This window comes from Spermophilus citellus, assembly GCF_964194105.1.
Source record: "Spermophilus citellus genome assembly, chromosome: 7".
Classification (NCBI taxonomy): Eukaryota; Metazoa; Chordata; class Mammalia; order Rodentia; family Sciuridae; genus Spermophilus; species Spermophilus citellus.
In genome coordinates this window covers 138,522,200-138,545,981 of record NC_138188.1, presented here as the reverse complement: position 1 = coordinate 138,545,981, position 23,782 = coordinate 138,522,200, and the positions used below count along the sequence as shown (strand labels likewise).

Sequence of the window (23,782 nt, the reverse complement as noted above, 5' to 3'; positions counted from 1 at the left end):
AAACTTACCGCTTTGTGCTTTTGACATTTATACTTTAATGTGTAGGCAGCTATAACAAAATACCATAGACCTGTAGCTTATATACACTAAAAGTTCATTTCGTACAGTTTTAAGTTTATTTCTTATAGTTTAAGAGGCTGGGAAGTCCAAGATCATAGTGCTAGCAGATTCAGTGTCTGATAAGGGGCCCACATTCTTATAGATAGCTGTCTTGTGACTATAACCTCATGTGGCAAAAGGGGCCAGGGACCTCTTGGGGCGTTTTATTTTGCTTTCTTTTGTTTTATAAGGGCACTAATGCCATGAAGGCAGTGCCCTCATGATCTGATTGTCTAGTGTTTTCCTTTTTTAAAAAAATACATTTATTTCTTACTTATTTATTTATTTTTATGTGGTGCTGAGAATCAAACCCTGGGCCTTGTACATGCTAGGCGAGCATTCTACCGCTGAGCCACAACCCCAGCCCGTGCTTTCCTTTTTAAAAACTTATGCTAGCTGTCTTGCTTGGAATAGAAACAGATGAAGACAGGAAGCATAAATTTATGTAATAAAATAATATATTTATTAAGGTGGTAGTTTTTACCTTATTACCTGAATTTCATGATTTATATTCACATGAAATAATACAAATCAGTTTTACAGATTTTCTTAATCACTTGTCAAACGGTAAGAATTTCCAGGATTAGATGAACATAGGTTTTCTTTTCTTTTCATCTTCCTCAACATATTGTTTTGAATTTTTAGAATAGAAATTGTCTTTCATGTTCAAGATTTTTCACTATTGGTAAAACAGCACTTTCTTTTCCCTCTTAACAGTCATAGGAGAAAGATAAAAACAAATAAGAAAGTAAAATAAGCAAATTAGGACTATAATAGAACTTGTAGATAAACCCCAAATATTAGTTGAATTTCATTTTTACAAACGTACTTGATTTGTAAAGAAATTATATGATCAGAAATGCTGGATTTTGTAGTGTTTAAAGTTGTCTTTTTAAATTGAAGGTAAGTATTTAAAAGGTAAACATTAAAGCTCAGTTTTGAAGAAGATTGTTACACTTTTAAATCCAGTGTAAATTATCCATTTATGAGTTTATCATTATCATCTTAGAATTAAGAGTATTAAACAGACAAATTCTCCTGTCTTTAAGTAATTATTTTGGAAATATAATGTGTAAGACCCTGTAAAAATACTTTAAAAAAAACCTTTTATTGAGCTGTATGTAACTTTATGTAGTCAAATAGATACTCTTAACTGTATGTAAGTTTCAGTTATCATTTTATTTAAGTATTCTTATATATTTCTATTAAGGGTAAAAAGCATCTTACGGCATTTCTTGGAAAGTACGTATAATTTAAACTTAGTCTGGTGACCACACAATGCTATTTTTCTAGGTTTTAAGCCTTTAAATAGTGTAACCTCTTCTTACCTTGGCTATTGTGAAATGGAGGTATCATGCTAACTTTCTATTTCTTCTTCTTCTTCTTTTTTTTGCAAATCAAGAATAATTTTGTACTTTATTTCTAAATTTTTAAAATTTCTTCTAATTAGTTATACATGACGGAATACATTTATGCACTTTGATAAACATAAACGGAGTATAATTTCTCATTTTTCTGATAGTACATGTTGTAGAATTACATTGGTCACGCAACTTAATGTACATAAGGTAGTAATGTCTGTTTCATTCTACTGTCCTTCCTACCCATCCCCCAACTCTCCTCTGTCTAATCTAATGTAACTCTATTCTTCCCTAGCTCCCCCTCCCTTATTGTGAATTAGCATCTGCATATCGGAGAAAACATTTGGACTTTGGGTTTTTGGGGATTAGCTTATTTCACTTAGCATGATATTCTCCAGCTCATCCGCTTACTGGCAAATGCCATAATTTCATTCTTCTTTAAGGCTAAGTAATATGCCATTTATATATTCCATTTATTTATATAATTTATATATACATATATAAGTTTTATATATATACATATATATGTATGTGTGTGTGTGTGTATATACATATATATACTTTTTAATTTGTTCATCTGTTGAAGGGCACCTAGGTTGGTTCCATAGTTTAGCTATTGTCAGTTGAGCTGCTTGTAAACATTGATGTGAGGCTGGGGTTCTGGCTTAGTGTTAGAGTGCTTGCCTAGCACATGTGGAAGCACTGGGTTCCTCAACACCATGTAAAAATAAATAAAGGTATTGTGTTCATCTACAATTAAAAATATTTTTTACAAAATTGATGTGGCTATGTCACTGTAATATGCTCTAAGATTTCATCTCACCCCAGTCAGAATGGCTGTTATCAAGTTACAAATAATAAATGTTGGTGAGAATGTGGGAAAAAGATACATACACTAATACATAGCTAGTGGGACTGCAAATTGGTGCAACCATTATAGAAAGCAGTATGGAGATTCCTCAGAAAACTTGGAATGGAACCACCATTTGGCCCAGCTATCCCACTTCTCACTTTTTACCCAAAGGTTTTAAAATCAGCATGCTGATTTTCTTTTATAGCATAACTTATTAAATGAATACAGTAGTCCCCACAGGGAATATATTTCAAATCCCCGCCTCTGCCCCAGTGGATACCTGAAACTGATCTATGTGTATCTTGGGATTTTTTTTTTTTCCTAACATATACAAATTAAATGCCTTTATCTTAACTAAGCACTTCTCACGCACTGTGGCCATAATTTTTACAGCTTGAGGTGCCATAGCAAACCTGGCATGAATTTCTTTTTCCTTCTTCATGATTTCATCGATAAAAAAATCTGTTCTTACTATGCTTCTTAGCAACCTCAGCATATGATTGTTTTCTTCCTTATTAAGTAGAGAACTTTTTCTTTGTCACTTAAAAATAATTACTTTATGGTTTCTTTGACATATACAAATTACTTGCACTTTGGGGCCGCTAATAAGTAAAATAATCATTACTTGAATACAGGTACTGTGATATTTAGTAACTGATCTGATAAATGAGAGGGCAACTGCATGACTTATGAGCAGCTGGTACATACAGAGTGGATACTCTGGAAGAGGGGATGGTTCACATCTCACATGCAACGGAGTGAGATAGATTGAGATTTCATCATGCTACATACAATGACATGCAATTTAAAACATATAAATTATTTATTTTTAGAACTTTCCATGTAATATTTTTGGACTTCAGTTGACCTCAGGAAACTGGATCCATGGAAACCAAAGCTTCAGGTAAAGGGAGTTAGTGAGTCACCCCTCATTATCCAAGAGTGTCCCTTCTTTAGAATTTCAGATACTCAAATTCCTCATATAAAATGGCATAGTATTTGCATATGACTTATGTGATTCCTTATATTCTAATTCATCTTTAGATTTCTTATAATACCTATGTAAATGCTTTGTTAAATAGTTGTTACACTCTATTGTGTAGGAATAATGACTAGAAAAAGAAAGTCTGTGTATGTTCAGAACATATACTTTTTTCCTCAGATATTTTTGATTCAGGGATGGTTAATCTTCAAATGCAAAACTCACAGATTAGAGGGCAGACTAGACTGTTTCTGTCTTTAACTTCTTTTGTAGACACTAAAAGCAGCCACAATGATCGCCACAGTTTATGCAAAATGCTGACATGAGAATACTAAGATTATTTGAGCCCTGGATCTCCATATAGACTGTTACCAAATCATTTAGCCTAGGCTTCGTTTCCTGATCTGTAAAATAGTGCACAACATACGTCTTTGGAATATTATGCTAAAAAAAAAATAAGGAAATACACAAAGTATATTATTATCATGGTACTCTCAGAAAGATAATGTGTTAATGTCAATATTGTTAATTTGAATGCATTTTTAAAAAAATCAAAATAAGTTTTTAAACTCAGTAGCATAGTCTTCTGTAAGTTAGGACTTTTTCTTCCACTCATTTTCTGTTTTTCTTTCTTTGCCTCTGCTTTTAAGATTTTTCACAAACCCCTTGTCCATGCTTTCGAATTCAGGTTTGAACCAGTTATGATCTGCCACCTACTGACCCAATTCTCCATTTCCTCCAACTCTTCTCTCCTCCTATCTACTTGCACATTATGTTTGTTGGGTGATTAAACTGGTTTTCATTGTATTTTTACAAAGATCTAGATCAGTACAGGGTCAGGAACAATAATTTCTGAGTTTGTTTGCACTACCAAGCAAGGGGGTGCATCAGGGTCAGTACTACTATTCATTCTTTCCCCCAGGGTAAACTGTTTTCAGGGAAAATAATTCATAAAACATCACAGAGACTCATTTTACCTCTCATTGTATGGCAGTTAATAGGTTGTAAAAGTGATTTCTACCCACATATTGAGGTTTTAAAAGTTTTTAATATTAAGAGTGAGTTTGGAAGTGACTCACCACATATGGAACTACTTCAAAATGCATGCCCTTAACTACTATTTGAATTTTTATAGGTTTGAAGTTTTGCTGACTGCAAGAAAATAAAATGCCCAGTGCCAGTTCTTACTGGGTCAAGATTTATTTTGAAGCATCAACATTTCCTCAGCTTTTTGATACTTAAAATGTCCTGAAGATTTTCCTGCAAAAGGTTTTCATAGACTTTATTCCAGTAAGGAAAATTCACAGTGTTTATGCCCTAATAGTAGCAAAAGTTATGTATTTGGTGAATTTGGCACTAGAAACTGCCAGAGGCTAGACTACCCTAGAAATATATTTTTATTTAGAGAGTCTAGTGAGGTCAGCAAGGACTTATATTTGTGTCTTTAGAATAGCCCTAGGCACAGATTATCTGACCAATGATTTATAAAGAGACTGTCCATTTCTCATGAAATGATCAGGAATCTGATTACCAAAGCAATTGGTGTGACACTGTGAAGGCTTTATTGGGTAGTGTTTGTGGAACGTGTTTAAAAAAAAAACAAAACACAATGACCTGCATTTGAATCCCAGATCTACCTGCAAATTACTCAACTTCTCTGCGCCTACTCTGCGAAATTGATTAATATCTGATTTATATATATAATGACTTAATATGATAATGTTTGACTTAGTACTAATATTAATAACTGGTATTTATTTGCATCTGCTTTACAAAAGCTAATTATAAAAACTGCAAATAACCTACCAGGTAGTTATTTTAAAACTTATATTCCATGTTGCATCATCATTAGGGTACAGAAGTATATTTGAGGCCACTTAGTTTTTAGGACACCACATTTGAGTCAAAGCAGTGTTATGTGTAAGTGGACTAAAGTTGACAAGGACTGAGACATTGTGGTGTGGTGGTTTTGAACAGACAGTTTAGGTGTGATCTTAACACTTCCACTTATTTAGTATTGATAATAGGCAAATCACTTACCTCTCTAAGGGTTCTCCTCCGTAAAGTGGGGACAACTTCATAGGATTGTTTGTGAAGTTTCTGGCCCATAGTATGCAGTAGTTTTTAATTATTTTTGTTATTCTCATGTCTTACACATGCATAGCTTTGACTGTTTTGGGGGGGAATGTAGTTATTATTATTGTTTTTGATGTCATGGTTACTGATAAAATGTTGGAATTAAATACTTTTTTTAAAAAAAAATTGAGTAGTGCTTATTCAGTTGGTTTACATTAAGAGAAGGAAATTCAGAGACGTTCAGTTTAATTTTTCAGCTTTCCCTGTGACCCGTTTCTGAATTTCTAGCAGTCACAGAGACCAACTTATATGTTATAAAAAAAGATTTTTACATCACATATATTTTTGGACATTCTGTGGCTTTAAACTGTTAATACAGGCTTAACTTATACATCTTCTGTGCTTCTGCCTCATTTCCTGTATTTGTAGAACCCCAAAGAAGAAGCAAGGAGGAGGTAAGAACCAGGAGGAGGTAGGCTTATACTTGAGATCAGTATATAGTAAACCTTAAGATGATCAGGTATCCTCTCTGAACTAAAGTCTCAGGTAAATTGATCCAATGACTGTGTTTGAAGTTTTACCAACAGAATAATTTTTATTGCTTTCACTTACTGTTGGAGACTATGTAAAATTTCAAAGGAAAATCTTCCCTTTTCTTCTGTGCAGAAGGCACAGAAGATGTATAAGTTAAGCCTGTATTAACACTGTGAAGCCACAGAATGTCCAAAAATATATGTGATATAAAAATCTCCTTTTAGTAAGTTTTTTTTCAGAGCCATAATTCATCCAAATAATTTTTAGAAAATAACAGCAAATAAATATTGATAATTATTTACCATATATATTACAGATATTAAGTGTATTCTGTAGTTAAAATTTTTAATATTCTTTATTTTTGTCCTATTATTTCTAGAGTAAGTTATTCAATGATAGGAGCATTTCATTAATAAATTTATAAGAATTTTCAAATTTATTGGACTTTCATGGAAAGGCATTATATCGTGTTAAGTTATACTGGGAACTTGAAGAGTTACAGTTTTAGACATTTACAGTTTTGACTTTGTTACTAGTAGTTTGAGTTAAAAATCAAAACCCTTTGACTCAAACCATCACTGACTCACTAGGACTAGGATTGCTTCAGAGTTGAAGGAGAATGTCTCAAGTGAATGGTATCCCCTAACTGCCTTCTGGAGTGTATACACACACAAAGGGAACATAATTACCTTTGTTTAATTCATCATCCCCTGAGTTTATTAGTCTTATACCCCCTTCCTCCCCTTTACCATCCAGCTTTCTTTCTCCCTTCTTCCTCCCTTCTTTTTTTCTTTCTTTTGGATAAGTATTTATCATTCTGCAGAGCATTGCTTGGCACATAGTGGTTTGGAACATGATTTTACTGTTTAAATTATTTTAAACTTTTACACTTGGCTACATTTGCTTTGGTCATATATTTCACTTCTTCCATTAAGAACAGCCACACTGTTCATAACATTATTACTGTCAGAAAATAGCTCAAAATACCTTGTTTTCATTGTGATATGACATGTTCTATAGGCATACAGCATAAAAAAAGTGGTGGGCAAGGTAGAAGCACCTGACTTCCATCAGGTGAATGAATCCACCTTCAGTTTAGTTTGACATAACACATTAAAGGAAACAGAATGGTTGAACAGTATTTCTATGTTAATTAAAATATAAGTAATAAAAGATGATACTTAAATAGTAAGTAATGTATCATCTTACCTACCAGAAAGTTTAGAGTACAAACAGTTAATTAATTGTCATAATAGTGTTATCAGGACTGACCCACGGGACATTTTCCCTTGTCCTTTGCTTGGCAGTGGCACTCTTCATTGTTGCAAGGTGGGCATTTTCCCAGGCTGTTTTTATTTTTTGTTGTTGTTGTTGTTTTTTGTTTTTTTAAGTGAGAAAAACATTTCCCAGTAAACTTCACTCGACAAAATTATTTCATATGCCCATGCCTAAGCCCCTTATGGTTAGAGTAAACATAATTGGTCAAAATGAGTAATTTGACCTAATCAGGATTCACCTCCTGAGGGAGAAGAGTGAATGTTCTGCCAGCAAATAAGAAAAGGGCTGAAAAAGTGTGTCTTTGAGGAGGCCACCACAGTGTCTTCACATAGCTATGTTAATTGCTGGAAACTCTCCTGTGAGACCATGAAATGTAGTCATGAATGGAGTGCCTGCTATATTCCAGTTATTCTTCAAGGCCCTGGGAATAAAATACTGAGTAAAAGAGTGATAGAGGAAGCATTGCTGCCCTCCTGGAAGCTTAATTTTATTGGTGAGATAGATACAATGAAGCAGTTCACTTTTATGGTATCTTATTAATGAGTGCTAATGAAAATGGAAACAGAGAAGGTGGTATGGAAAATCTGTGGTAGGGGGCATGAAATTTTAGATTGTGTTCAGGGGAAGCTTCACCCAGAAGTGAAAACTGAGTTGGTATGGGAGATAGTGATGTAGATGTTTGAGAAAAGGAAGTATTTTGAGATCCCCGTGGCTGGTGGGGGATGAGTGCGAAAGAGCCATAGGAGATAAGGTTAGAGGGTTTAGGATGCTACTAGACAGTTTTGAGCAGAAGAGAACCCAAAAAGAACCCCTGTGGCAGTTGTATTAAATAGATCAATGGGGCATTAAACATAGAATGAAGAAAAACAATTAGGAAGCTATTTTAATAATCCAGGAAAGATGAAGATGACATGAATAGAGGCAGTAAGAAGTAGTTGGATTCCGGATATTTTTAGATAAAGCCCTGAGAATTTGCTGTCAAATTGGATTCGGGGTGTGGCAGTCAGGTTTTTGGCCTGAACAATTGGAAGACTGGGGTTGATACAATCTGAGATTAGAATAAACAGGGACTCAGTTGTTGATAGGCTAAATTTGAGATGCTTTAGACATCCAAATGAAAATATCAAAGAAATATTTGTTTATATGAAGTATTTTTGATGATAGACCTACTTATTTTCAAAAAGTATGACAATGACCATTAATGATAGAAAATGACTTTTAATAGAATACAAATTAAAAGAATAATAACGAGAATAGAAAATAGATTAAGTGTTACACGGATTGAGTATTTTGTATTCCATTTAACAAATAGGGGAAATACTGAAAGTGATTTTAAAGTGTTCAAAAAAGCATTTATGCTGAATATATGTTTAGTGGTTATTTTATTCTAGTCTTAAAATTGCATATTGAATATATTTATTCTATGAATTAATCCCTCAATTCTGAAGTCTTAAAGCTTATAAAAATATAGTAAATAAATACACCATAAAACCAATGGTATGGACTTCATTTTATGTTTGTCTTCACTATGGCACGTTGCTGTCACCCTTCTAAAGGATGTATGCAACTGCCAACTAGATGATCTACTTCACCTAGCTTTCTAATATTTTGCAGCATATTATAGCAGTCATGCATATCATTAAATAGGAATCCAAGCCAACAAAATCAATTCAACATTTTTATGTGTGTTTATCAAGAGGAATTGCTTTTCTCTGACCTTTCTTTTTAAACAAGAAATTTTAACCAGATTATTTTACTTCTTTGCATTTGATAAGAATGCAGCATACAGCTAAGATTTTTCAATCTGTGCATAAAGTACCTTTCACGTGCTAGTTACTCATGAAATACTTAAATGGAAAGTAGATATAGAATATCATTAGCATTTCTAGCTATTTTTAATTTTTAAAGATAATTGTTCTGTATTCAGTAATTATTGCTTAATAATATGTCCACTACCTATAAAGCAGGGTTGTTGGTAAAATTGAATTGTAATTGTTTTTTGAGACAAAAGTAGTATATAATAAATATAAGAGGTTATATTTATTGAATATAATAAAAGGAAACTTTGCTCAAGATGATTAGGCATTTCTCATCACACTTTGGCCATGGTTAGTTTATAATTACAGGCCTGTTTGATCGACTAGGAAGAAAAGCCTGTTTAGATTTATAGAATAAATGCAGTTCATTAAGAATCTGAAGCATATTGAATTACTCTAGCATACCTATTTCTCACCTTAAGGGGTTTTTATGAAATGACCCATTTCCCATGAGACCATTCTAAAGTTTGTTGGCAAGAAAAGTAAGCAAGCATTGGCGTTGGTTTTCAGGCCAAAATGATAGTAAATAATGAATCCTCATTCTTCTAACAAGCTATATAAGTTTTTCTCTGCAAGTCTACTTTCAGCTTGAGTATATGTCTGTATGTGTTCTCCTTTGTTTTTTATTTTAAAAAAGGAAAATAAAGAAAATGTATTGCCTAGCAGTTAGCATTTGTTCATATATGAAAATTACTGAGATGCTTACCTAAACAAGATTCTTACCAAGTAAAGCTCCTATTATCATTATTATTATTATGTAATACTTAGTGTAAACAAGAATATACTTGAGTGTCACCTCTATGAATCTTTAGATTTTGGAGTTTCTTGCATTTTGGACTATTTGCATAAACATTACCCAATTGAGCATCCCTAATCCAGAAATCCAAAAATCTGAAACTTTTTAAGCATCATGTCAATGCTGAAAAAGTTGCAGATTTCGGAGTCTTTAAGATTTCAAATTTTCAAATTAAGGATGCTCAACCTGTATTTAAATTGTGAAGCCCAATATTAAATTGACCCCCTAAGAACCAACAGTAAACACAGAATCAGAACTTCACTAATATTGCATCAAATTGTGACTTTTCTTTCGAGTTTGTTTGAACCTGCTGCCCTCACCAGTCTGACCACTTTCTTAAAGTTTATGTTAGTCACTTATTTTCTTAATAATACTTTTTTCTTTCACGTGTATATTTGAGTAACATTATTTAATTTTGTGCTTTTAAGTTTTGTGAAAATGGTAGTATTCTGTATAGTCTCCCAAGATTTGCTTTTTCATTCATGTTGGTTTAAAAATTATTAAATTTTTTTTCTTTTTGCTGTATGGTTACAGTTCATTTATTTTAATTGCTGGAAATTATTTCATTGTGCATTTATTTATTCTTGTTTTAATGGACATATATTTTGTCGTGCTTTTGTTGGTTGTTTTGTTTTTGATTATCTGTATTGATTCATTTATTATACATATATACATGATGTACTTACATTCATATATGTATATATATATTTATACATACATTAAGTCAGCATTATTTCATATGTGTTCTGCTTCACATGTGCAAGACTGTAGGATATATACCCAAGAGAAGTGTAGAACATATTCAATTATATGAAATAATGCTAAATTGTTTTCCAAAATCATTGAACTTATTTACATTTTATTAGTAATATATCAGAAGCTCCTATTTGATAACTTTTCTCAATTTAATAGACCCAAATGGCATCTTTTTATGATACTTAATTTGTTACAGGGTGATTAATAATAAAGTCAAACATTTTTTCATGTGATTTTTTTTCACCACTGGCATTATTCTTTTATGAAATGCTTGTTCATGTATTTTATCTGTTATGTCCTAAAAACTGTTCATTAAGTACTGTGCATGCAAATATGTAGTTTTTATATTTTTAAAAATTTTAAACAGCACATACAGAAAAATTACAAATACAGTACAGAATTTAAAAATTAGAGGGCTTGCTCTAAACCCTGTACCAAACCATCTCTTCCACCATGAACACCTGCTTCATGCTGCTTGAATCTGACACCTCTTTTAGAGTGACCTTTTGTGCATTTTATCTGTTTTTCAATAAAATGTTATAGAGTACACACATACATACATATATTCTGAATATTAAGGAGTTTGGGGGAATGGCTACTTGTATTGTGGTGCTGTAAATCATCTTTTCATTTTTCTTGTTGATGAATGGAAATTTTCCATATTAATGCATTTGAATTTATTAATCTCTTGCTTTAAAATTAGCCCTTTTATGTCCTAAGAAAACCTTGCCCTGATATATTCTTGTTGTGCTTAGATGCTATCTCTGTAATGGGCTTTTGCTGCTCCATGGATGTTTTAGAATCAGCTTATAGATCGTCTTGAATTTTGATTGGTATAACTCTAAATGTAATGTTTCAATTTGGGAATATTGTCCTTTTATTTTTATTACTTTATTTAGATTATTATTATATGACAGCAGAATGCATTTTGATTCATTGTACACAATTGCAGTACAACTTTGAATTTCTGTGGTTGTACACGATGTAATGTCACACCATATGAGCAGTCACACATGTACGTAGGGTAATGATGTTGTCTTTTTATTTTATCAAATATTTGTCATAAGAGTGGCATGTCATTCCATTTAAATAGATTGTTTAGGTTCCTTTGCCAACATTTTCCAATATATTTTCTTCATATAGAACATGTAATATTCACATATTTTTGTTACTTTTGTTCCTTAGTATGTTTTAATGTTGAATTTTTAAATGTTATTATGTTTGTTAATGGTATATTAAAAATGCTTTACTTTTTGAAAAGTTATTTAGCTGCAATTAATTGAATACTTCATAAACTATTGATAAATGTGAAACAAGCTCAAAAACAAATAAGTAAAATCAGAACTCCAGTTTTTTACTCTGCAAATTACTTTTTTATTTTTATTTATTTTATTTATTTTTTAGTTTTCGATGGACACAACATCTTTATTTTTATGTGGTGCTAGGGATTGAACCCAGTGCCTCACGCATGCTAGGCAAGCACTCTACCACTGAGCCACAACCCCAGCCCCAAACCTTTTTAATAAATGTTTTAATAAATATCTGGTGAATTGTCTTCTTTTTAAAGTTTATTGATATATAATTCATATGTCATAAAATTCACCCATTTAAACTGTTTAGTTCATCATTTCTGGCTTTTATATGCAACCAGCACCATCATCTAACTTTCACAGTGTCTTGATCCTTAGAAGGAACCCTGTGCCCATTAGCCATCAATCCCCATTCCCATCCTTCCCCATCCCAATTCTGGGCAACCACTGATCTATCTGTGTTTATTTGCCTGTTCTGTGTGTTCCAAGTAAACCAAATAATGCAATACACGGATGGTTATTGGTAACTGATTTCATTCAGCATAATAGGATTCATCTGTTGTAGCATGTATCAGTACTTCTTTGCTTTTTATGGCCAAATAACACTTTGCTGTGTGAATTTATCTCACTTTGTTTTCTCATCAATTGTTAGATACATGTTTGCACCTTTTGATTATTATGAGCATATGAGTTTTTATGTGACATAAATTTTCATTTCCCTACCATATATAATTTAGGATTGAAATGCAATACAATGATTCTGTGTTATTTTTTAAAAACCGCTCAGCTGTTTTCCGTAGCAGCTGTACCAATGTAGTACATTCTACCAACAGTAGGTGAAGATTCAAGTGTGCAACTATTGTCACAGTCCAGGTTTAGAACATTTTGGTCATTTTAAAGAGTTCTTTCAGGGGCTGGAGTTGTGGCTCGGTGGTAGAGTGCTCACCTAGCATGCATGAGGCACTGGGTTTGATCTTCAGCACCATATTAAAAACAAAATAATGTGTTCACCTAAAACTAAAGATATACATAAATAAACAAAAGAGTTCCTTCATGCTCATTCACAAGGTCTGCTCCCATCTCCTGCAGATCCTGGAAGTGATCTGCTTTATCCTGCACTTTAGCTTTTCTAGATATTTTATATATAAATGGAATCATACAATATTGATATGCTTTGCTATTTAGCTTCTTTCACTGAATATTATGTTTCTGATATTTGAGTTTGTTTTTATAAATAGTTTATTCCATTTGTTTTTTGTTTGTTTGTTTTTTAGTTGTAGATGGACACAATACCTTTATTTGGCTACCACTTTATGTCCTTTTACTAGTTGGTGGGTATTTGGTTTATTTACAATTTTGGCTATTGTGATTGATGGAGATATCACCGTCTGCATATAAGTTTGGGGGATGTTTTTATTTCTCTTGTTTAGCTATCCATGTGTGAAATTGTTGGGTCATTATGAGTGCGTGTGATATATCACACGCACTCATATATATAAAATATATTTTATTATTATACATATTATATATATTATATATATATATATAATTGCCTAACTGTTTTACAAAGTGGCTATGCCATTTTATGTACACACCAATATTTAGGAGGGTTTTATTTTCTTCCTGTCCTCCTCAATGTTTTTTAAAAATTATAATTTATAGTGAATTCGTAGTTAAATTTTAGTGAGAACTTATTTGTATTTTTCTTAACTGGTAATGATGATGAACATCCATCTCTCTTTTTTTTTAAAGTGTTGACTCGACATTCATATAATATCTCTTAAATTCTCAGCCCATTTTTTAAAAAGTGGTTAATTTATTCTTGACTTGTAAGGATTATATGTATATGAGTTAAAATATTTTCTCCCATTCTCAAGCTTACTTTTCATTTAATGGATATCTTTTGAAGATTTTGATAAAGTTCAATTTTTCTCTTTTTTATGGCTTGTGCTCCTGTTATATTTAAGGATTTGTTCCTAACTTCTTGTTGTTGTTGTTCCTAACTCTAGTTCACAGATTTTCTGTTTCTTTTTCTAGAAGCTTTGTTGTTTTTGAGTTATTTCAGTTTTGAAGTTTATTGCTTCAGATTATGATCCAAACAAATGTTGTTATTTTTGTAACTAATTTGTGAAAAAAAGGTTTACACTTAATCATTTATTTACTTTTGCATGTGGATATTCAACTATTCAGCACCATTTATTAGAAAGACCGTTCTTTTTCCATTGAATTGCTATGGGACATTTGTCAAAAATAAAATGACCATGAATGTGAGAGTTTTTATGGGGATTATTCTGTAGCGTTATCTATTTTTCTATCTTTATGCCAGTATTACATGATTTTGGTTTCTCCACAGCTTTATAGTAAGTTTTGACATTAATCTTTCCCCCTTCTGTTCTGGGGAGAACGTAGGGCTGAGCTCACGCCTGCTAGGCAAGTGCTGTACCACTGAGTTATATTCCCAGCCCCTCTTATTGTCAGACGGAGTATCCCTAAAGAGTGCAGCCTGGCCTCAAACTTGGCGGTCCTCCTGCTTTGGCCTGGAGAGTAGTAGGATTATAGGCATATAGTACCAGGCCTGGCTTAAAACAATTATGATGGATTTTGATAGATGAATTTGGGAAAAACTGACCATCCCTTACCATGTTTATTTTTCACCTTGAGACAGGGTCTTGTGAAGTTGCCCAGGCTGGCCTCAAACTTGTGGTTTTTTCTGTCTCAGCCTCTGGAGTCAAGTGTGCCACTATTCCTAGCTATCTTGTACTTTAAAGTGTATGGGTTTTGCACATTTGTTAAACTTAAAGTGTTTTTTTGTTTTGTTTTGTTTGCTATTATTGTAAGTGAATAAAATCCATTTCTGTTGCTAACATATACATGAAATGCTGTTGATTTTTGGTTTTGGATCTAACCAACCTTTCTTTCTTAACATTCTTATTAATTTTAAAAGTTCTTTTTTTTAAAAAAAAAAGATTCCTTCAAAGTATCAGCCCACAAGATATTGTCAATCTATGTGTCTTTATATTTTTTGCTTTATTATATTGAGTAAGCCTCACCTCAGACATCCATGTCTTTTTTGTGATGTTAGGGGGAAAGCATTAGTCTTTCACTGTTAGTGTGATGTTAGGTAAAGGCATATATCCTAGAAGGGAAGGGTTGCTTTAACATGGAAACTGTTAATATACATTGTTGTTAGAATAAAAGACAAAACCCACATGATCCTGCATCCCAGTAGATGCAGAAAAAGAATTGGGACAAGAGCTAGCACATTTGTAATGAAACCAAATGAATGAATTCCAAAACTAGGTGTAGAAGGGAGTGAAAAACTACAGCTACTACCATAATTATAAATAAAACACTGAATATTTCTCCCTAAAATTTGGGTACGATGCAATATACTTAGACCACTTTGATTCAGTACTGGACTAGAAGTTCTAATCCTGTTTTTTTCTTCACTGTAATATTTGTACAACTGTGTTTTGGGATGTGTGGGAAATACCAAGGAACAAAAACAAAACTATTCATCTAGAATTAATCAATTTTTATATTATGGTTTTTTTTTCTTTTTAGTACTGTGTGTATACATGAGTGTTCAGTAACGTACATGTAACATAAAATGGATTTGAGCTCACATTTTATGCTTACTCTAATCTCATTTCTTACCATTTTCTTCCTTGCTCATTGCTACCCACTGAGTCATCTTTCAGTTCTTAGAACAGGCAAGTACCATCCCCCATGTCTTTTGCACATGCTAATCCTTCTATTGGAAGTTTTCTTCACTGAATTTATTTTGTTTTTATGGTTAGGGTTTCAGATATTGAGATATCTTAAATGTAATTTTTTGGAGAAGCTTTCCCGTATCTTTTTATGTAAGTTAGCTTCCTTTCTGTGTCTTGTTTAAATGCCTCTATTATTTTCTTAATTTTCTGTCTCCTTGTTTTTGTCTATTTCTCATGGATATACACTGAGGGTTTCTTTTTCATGTTGTAATTCCAGCACATAGTGCCCAAGCTTCTAATTTGTTTAACAGTAAACAAAAGTGAATAGTATCTTGATTTTTCAACATCATATTCTGATTGTTTTGCCATATCATTTCTATGATATAAGTATGACAATGTTATTTAAACATTTTCATTTTATAGACAGGGTTTCTATTGTCATGATTCAAAACACATCTAACACATTCAGTTTCATTGACTTGTATGAGAGATTAAACTTACCCATTTATTAATTTAAGAAACATTGAAGTTATCTGTGAGAGTAGTTTATTCTATATTAACTTATGTTAACTTTTATTACTTAAATATTTGTAAAATTTATCTCTTCATGAAGTCATACATTGAGCTTAAAAGGGAAGGGGTATAAGAATGCTTTAATAAAGACAAACCATTAAATCCAACAATTCTAGAAAGTGGCAGAATAACAGGCACAAATTGTGAATATTTTTAGAAATATTTTTAACTCCTTAGATGGAAAATGTAGACTAATGAGCTTCATCAAATACTGGTATCTAGTGGTTTTTTTTTTTTAATGTACTATGTAAATTGAGACCATTGTATATGCATAGCACTAGAGAAAGTCGGTTATTTGTCTTTCAAATAACTGCTGAGCCTGCTGCTTTTGTTTTTTCTTGCCAAGTAAAATATTACCAGGGTTTGAATTCTACTTCAGCCTCTTACTAGCTTTGTGATTTGGAGTAGCTTAAACTCAATTTCCTCATCTATAAAATGGGATAATAATAGTTCCCTCATAAAAGGCTTATTAGTATTATGTTTGGCACATAGTAACTGCTCAGAAGCAGGTAGCTATCATTAGATAAATTTAGTAGTTCTTGGTCCTGGGAGTGTTTAAAAGTAGCAGTTGTAAAGGTTTCTTAGGCTTCAGGGCATTATCTGCAGGCACTGACCAGCTCTTTAATAATAATGTTCCTCTGAAGATGTTGGCAGCATTCTTCATTGAATGTGCCTGTTTACTGACTGGTTTTTTTCTATACCTATACCAGAAACGACCTAGCTGAAAGGTAGTGAAGTCTCATTAAGTTAAATCCTACAAGAGGTTACTGTTTGCAGCATTCTTAAACTGTAGTCATGTTTACTTTCTTGTTCCAACTTTCATATAGAAGGTAATATAGCCCAGTGAAGTGACAGAGCAATGTGATTCCAGCAACCCAGAGGCTGAAGCAGGAGGATTGCCAAGTTCTATGCCAGCTTCAGCAAATTAGCAAAAAATTTTAAAAAGGTCTGGGGATATAGCTCAGGGTTAAAATCCCTGGGTTCAGTCTCCAGTACTGCCCCAAGATGATGATGATGATGATGATGATGATGATGATGATGATGATGATGATATTTTTCAATAAGGGAGGAAATGTCAGTGAAAATAGAACAATTCTAGAATTTCAGTTGTTTGGAAGATAATGTTGACAAGGGGCTTGAGTGGGGTTTGGCTTCCAAGGTTGGGGATTGGGGATTAAGGAAATTCCCAAGGTCCAGGCACATTCCAATTGGAGTACTAATATAATTGCAAACTTGGATATTTTTAAGTTCATGTGTGAATCACTTCCTTCTAGGTATAAATAGAAAAGTGATTGTTTTCTACTCCTCTGAGAATTTCTATCAGAATTTGATAGTCAAGGTCCAGTCTGTGTCCAGGATCTTTAGTTTGGGTCCTTGCTTAGTGCCTATTTCCCTTCTGTCAAATGGGATAATGCCTTCTGTGATTATTTTGCTGAGTGACAAATATTCTTTGGCAATGGCAAAGAATATTGGTAGCTTATTTAATGATTCCTCCCATTTTTTTCTGTTTTCCTGTATATTTAGTAGATCACTGGTGGAGATGGCATGGTAGCCCAGAACTACATCTGTCACGTGTGTTGCCTCTTAGAGGTGTTTGTTTTATACTTGTACGAAAGACTAGACACTTTTAGATTATTGCTGTTCTCATTCTTTAATTTCTTTTGTTAGAAAACCAATATATGCTTATTGCAAAAGAATTAGAAACTATAAATCAAATGAATGAAAATATTTCTAAATGCATAACCACTGAATTTATTTTGTATAATTTTAAAACAATTTCAACAATGCTGAAAATACATTGTTTCCTATTTTAATCACTTTATGTATATCATTTAATCTAACTTAATATTCTTCTATATTTTAATGACTACATAGTATCCCATGATGTAATAATATTCCATGATTTACTTACTTATTAGTTTAATTGTTTTTACTTTGACATTTAATGATATTTCTGATTTTTTTGCGATTAGAAATGTTGTACATAATGAACATCCTTTTATTTATTTTAAAGAGAGAGAGAGAGAGAATTTTTTAATATTTATTTTTCAGTTTTCGGTGGACACAACATCTTTACTTTATTTTCATGTGGTGCTGAGGATCGAACCCAGCGTTCCGTGCATGCCAGGCGAGCGCGCTAACCCAGCCCCATAATGAACATCTTCAGCCCCATAATGAACATCTTTATAGCTAAATATTTCTACATATTTTCAGTATTATTGTTTTTGTTTGTTTGTTTTTGAGACAGGGTCTCACTCAGTTGCTTAGGGCCTCACTGATTTTCTGAGGCTGGTCTCAAACTTGTGGTCCACCTTCCTCAGCTTCTTGAATCACTAGGATCATAGGTGTGTAATGCTGTAGTAAGCTCTTTTTCTTTTTCTTCTTGTTTTCTTTTATTTGGATAAATAATAGACTTAGAATTGCTGTTGCTATATCAAGGAACATAAAACATTTTAAGGCATTTGATCCATGTTTTTATTGCTTTATTGAGGTGTAATTGACATACAATAAGCTGCTCATGTTTATGTTATAAAACTGGATAATTTTTGACATATGCACATCCATGAAACCAACACCACAATTTAAAACAGCACATATTTCTGATCGGCCCCCCTTTATACCTCCCTTCTTCAGGCAAAACCACAGATCTATTTTCTTTCACAATAGATTAATTTGCATTTTCTAGAATTTTATGCAAACAGAATTGCAGAGGATATATATCTTCTTGTCTGGTTTCTTGCACTAAGAATCATCCATTACTTTAAGAATCATCCATGTTTTATTATCATTAATATAGCATAGTATATTGTTGTGGAATAGTAAAATTACATTGTATGGATATGCCATAATTCTTTCGCCTATTAGTGGGCATACATATTTCCAATTTTTAGGTATTAAAAATACAATAGATTTACTTCAGATATTGGAGTATGTCTTTGTACAGATATAAGGCATAAGGCATTTAATATTTCTTACCAGATTTTGTGTTGGAAAAGGTACACTGTTGGTTATTGATACTTTTCTCTTTTCTCTCTTGGTGTTTTTTTGTTTTTGTTTTTGTTTTTGACACTGGGTTCCATGCTGTCTCCCAGGCATGTCTGGAATTCTTGGGCTTAACGTGATCCTCCAGCTTCAGCCTCCCAACTAACTAGAACTGTATACTACCATGCCCTGTTCCATTGCTGGTATTTTGAAACTGAAAAAATATGAGGGAAACTATAGGTCTTTTTTTCTTCCCCTTTTTTTTGGAAATATATTTTTATGACGGATTAAGGATTTTTTGAATGTAACAATTTAATTGATTTAACCGAACACTCTTAGAAATTTGAAATTAACAAAGGTTAATATGCAGAACCTAGGAACTATAAACATTTATTAATTAAGGAAACATGTTATCTGAAAAGCAAGGATCTTTTGCTCTCCTTTGATGAAGTAATGTTCATAAGTAATTTATATTTTTCTGTCAAATGGCTCCTTCTGCATTGAACTTGAACAAGAAGAGTTTACTGAACTTCACAAAAGATAGTCCTGAATCTGGTATAGAATAGTTTCCAAACTATCTTTTCCCTCTCCTTAAGATGCACAGTTGACTGAAGGAGGACCTGAGAAGGCTCCAGATGACATCAGAGCTGGTTTTCAACAGCCTTCTTGATTTCCTTTCTCAGAAAGCAGAGGCTCAAACCTTGGAGACAAACGGTGAGAGTATTTTTCGAGAGTCCATGGGGCTTAATATTATTACGACTTTAATATGTTTTACATATTTTTTTCTTAGTTGTACATTAGCTTAAAATCACCAGATATGTGCTTTATCTCTGTGAAGTACTTCACTAGGAAATGTGGTTAAAATCCTACCTTTAAGGAACTTACAAAGAAAGAATAAATGAAAATAAATAAAGGTAATCAAAAGTAAAGGAGGTTAAATGCCATAAAAATATATTCATGAGAATTCAGTGAGTGAATTACTACTGGAGAGAGGGATTTTGGAGCTTGAAAGAAGAAATGGTATTTGTGTTGATGATACTTAATTTGTTTTTACCAAATCCACAGAAAATGGATAGTCAATATAAAAACCTGAAATAGAAATCTGGTTTCAGATAAAAAGTTAATTATTGTTTTGAGGAAAAAAGAAACTTGTTTTATTATTGTGGATTCATTGTCGTGTAGGTGTGTGATTACTTTTAGAATTATGTAAAGTGGTTACCTCTTACAAGGCAGTTCTGGGGAATGATAAAGCAATTGAATTAGCACAAGTAGGTGGGCAGTGAACTAGAGATGAGTGAGTAGTTAATTCTACTCAGATTAACACGCCCGTTTTCTAGTGTAGCTACAACTTAAATAAATTTGTCAGATCTTACATTCTTAGACCTTAATGCTTTTTATTCCTGAACAGAAGCAATTCATGTCAGTCGGGAAAAGGGATAGTGGTTGTTTATGTTCCCATAATTACTTGTGCAGAGTTACCTTTTAACCAGCTAACTGAAAACTTTGATCAGAAGAGGGATAACAGATACAGCATCCTAAAATTCACTGTTTTAGTTGACCATGATGTTTCAAAAAGGGGATGGTAACTTTAAACCCAATTTGTTCTTCACCTGTAGCCATAATACGCTTGTACCGTGACAAAGCTCCCCTTTTCATTACTATCCTGAACTATCCTGATTAAATTCAGAAAACCCAATAATAAATTTGTGGGGTTTGTTTGTTTTGTTTTGTGGTACCAAGGATTGAATCCAGGAGTGCTTAACTACTGAGCTACATTCCCAGTCCTTTTTATTTTTTGAGATGGGGTCTCACTAAATTGCTTAGGGCCTCAGTAAGTTGCTGACACTGGCTTTGAACTTGTTATCCTCCTGTCAGCCTCCCAAATTGCTGGGATTATAGGTATGTACCACTATGCCTGCCTATGAAGTTATTTTAATTGCTTTCCTTAATGCTTATATCGTCTTATAATTTCACCAGAAAAGTTTTTAAAATATTATTTTTAAAAAGACTGCCTAAATCTACTAGTAATTATTTGGTTGGTATTTGCTTTTCACATTTTCCTGTATTTTTTTCCTCTAAGTTGGAACTTACATTAACTAGGTTGATATTTGTAAATACTACAAGTTCATTGATTGAAGTATAATTATGCATTAATGACTTGCTGATAGTCTGAAATCTGCTATATATATATATATATATATATATAAATTTTTTTAGTTGTAGTTGGACACAATATCTTTATTTTATTTATTGTTATGTGGTGCTGAGGATTGAACCCAGCACCTCACACGTGCTAGGCAAGTGTTCTACTGCTGAGTCACAACCCCAGCCTCTGCTTTATATATTTGATGAAACAGTGAATATTAATCTCCTTTCTCAACTTTAAATTTTGTTAAAGTGAACATTATAACAACATGCATTCCCATGAGTCGATATAATTAGTTTGTTCTTAATTTGTAATTATCTTTGTTTTACCAGATAACCAGAATGGTAACTAACAATCACTTAGTGATAGTTGGATAATTAAATCATAGATAGTCGTCCAGGAAAGATATATAGCCAATGAGTTGCTCTTAGAAAATAATCAAATTTAGATATTTCTTCTAGATAAAAAGGATCGTTTAAGACATAAAAATGAATTGATTTTTCTATATGCTTTATGTATATTCAAAATTTTTCAAGATTTTAAAAGCTATGAATATGTCAAGTGTATTTTTTGTAAAACAAATTTTGTTAAACAGTTCCTCATTTTGAATGAGGAGCCCATGTTCAAATAAGCATGGAAGATGTTGGGGCAAATATGTCTTTTCAGTGGGTTTTTTAATATTCAGTGAACCATGTCCCCAAAAGTAGGATCTGGTAGACTGGTTATGAAAAATTGAAGACTTTGAACTAATGTGTTTTATGAGTTTTTCTATAGTTTATTGTATTGTTACATTCTAAAAACACTCATTTTTAAGAACAGTAATATCCTTTTGAGTGAGAGAACATAGGGGAGGTTTGGGGGGAGAAAAAGAAAAGAATTTGGTTAATGAATATTACAAGCCATATAAAACATGAAGTGTTTACATAGCTTTTGAGTATCATAGGCAGCCAGATTTTCCTTGCTCCTTGTTAGCTCCCCTTGAAAGAAATAATTACCTGTCTAGTAACTAACAAAATAATTCTACCCTTTATTTTATTTTCATATTTTTTGGTGCTCTCTTTGTTTCAGTGTATAATATTTATTAGCCAATGTTGACAAAAATTGATGACAAAAAAGAAGTGAATATGTTGGGTAGAATTAGATAATTGACCATGAATCAGTTTAGCTGAAACTCTTGAATATACTGATTTTTTTCCTACTGAAAGGAGTTTTATGGTTATGTGCCATAAGTTTTCACTGGGAAGAATTCCTTTGGGGGGGGGGGTAATGGAGATTTAACCCAGGGGCACTCTACCACTGAGACAGGGTCTCACTAAGTTGCTTAGGCCCTGGCTAAGTTCCTGAGGCTGGCCTTAAATTTGTGATCCTGATTACAGACATGCACCACCACACATGGCTTGTTTGTATTGTTGATAACTTTTTTTTTTTTTTTTTTTTTGGTGGTGGGGGGGACTGGGTACCAGGGATTGAACTCAGGGGCACTCAACTATTGAGCCACATCCCCAGCCCTATTTTGTATTTTATTTAGAGACAGAGTCTTACTGAGTTGCTTAATGCCTCACTGTTGCTGAGGCTGGCTTTGATCTTCCTGCTACAGCCTCCCAAGCTGCTGGGATTACAAGCGTGCACCACTGTGCCCAGCCTGTTGATAACTATTTTAACAAATATCTTGAGTGTTGAAACTTATGTTCCACATAGAGTTATCTGTCTATATAAAGATAAAAAATAACCCGTGACTCAACTGGCTTTAACAGTTGTGTTGCCACATTGGTAAAGTCAAGTAAATGAACTCATGGAAATGCTTTCCCCACACTTTAGAAAATATTTCTCAAAGAACATGGGATACAATCCAAGCCCCCACTGGTTTTCTACAGCCACAGAAAATACAGCATTCTATACCTATAGTTATGTTTCCTATACATATGTACCTATGATAAATTAGTCACAGTAAGAGGTTAACAATAACAAGAGTAAAATTGACTAGTTATAACAATATACTATATCAAAAGTTACGTGAATGTGTGTGTCTTTCTCTCAAAATATCTTACTGTACCGTATTAACAAGGGAATAAAAGTGTGGAAAGAAAACCACTGATAATTGGACTGTGTAAAATTATTTGTTTAAGAAATAGCACTTTTTAGTAAGTGTTTAAACTTCTAACTCAGGTTTTCAGGGGGACCATGGTACTAGAGAAACCAAGATCAATCCTTAATCTTATTAAGTCACCTCAGTTGGAATTAATTGCCATAAACCAAGTTGGCTGTCTCATTGGTGTTTCCCTGGCTTCGTAGACAACCTTGGTAAGAAAATCTGGATGCTTGGCTGAAACCAAGTGTTGTCAATTTCCAACATTGCTTCCATCCCCTCCTAATTCCCTTTCTCACAGCCAACTGTCTTATTTCACAGCCTTGTGATTTCCTCTTAACTGATGTCCTTATCCACATCTCTCACAGCCACCAGATCTTCCTGAAAGTCCAATTTATTTGAGTAACTTCTCTAATCAAA

The 23,782-nt window shown here is 32.9% G+C and overlaps 1 protein-coding gene across 6 annotated transcripts in view; it reads left to right on the top strand.

The window, feature by feature from the left end:
- NRIP1 (nuclear receptor interacting protein 1) overlaps positions 1-23,782 on the top strand; it is an 81,877-nt gene that overhangs the window by 18,876 nt on the left and 39,219 nt on the right. For 4 of the 6 annotated variants that reach the window (XR_014022887.1, XR_014022888.1, XM_081300699.1 and 1 more), the window contains exon 3: positions 19,727-19,844. The gene's annotated coding sequence lies outside the window, so the exon portion shown is untranslated. Of the gene's footprint in view, positions 1-3,146; positions 3,218-19,726; positions 19,845-23,782 lie in introns of all 6 variants that reach the window. The other 2 variants (XM_081300701.1, XM_081300702.1) reach the window with 1 other exon arrangement.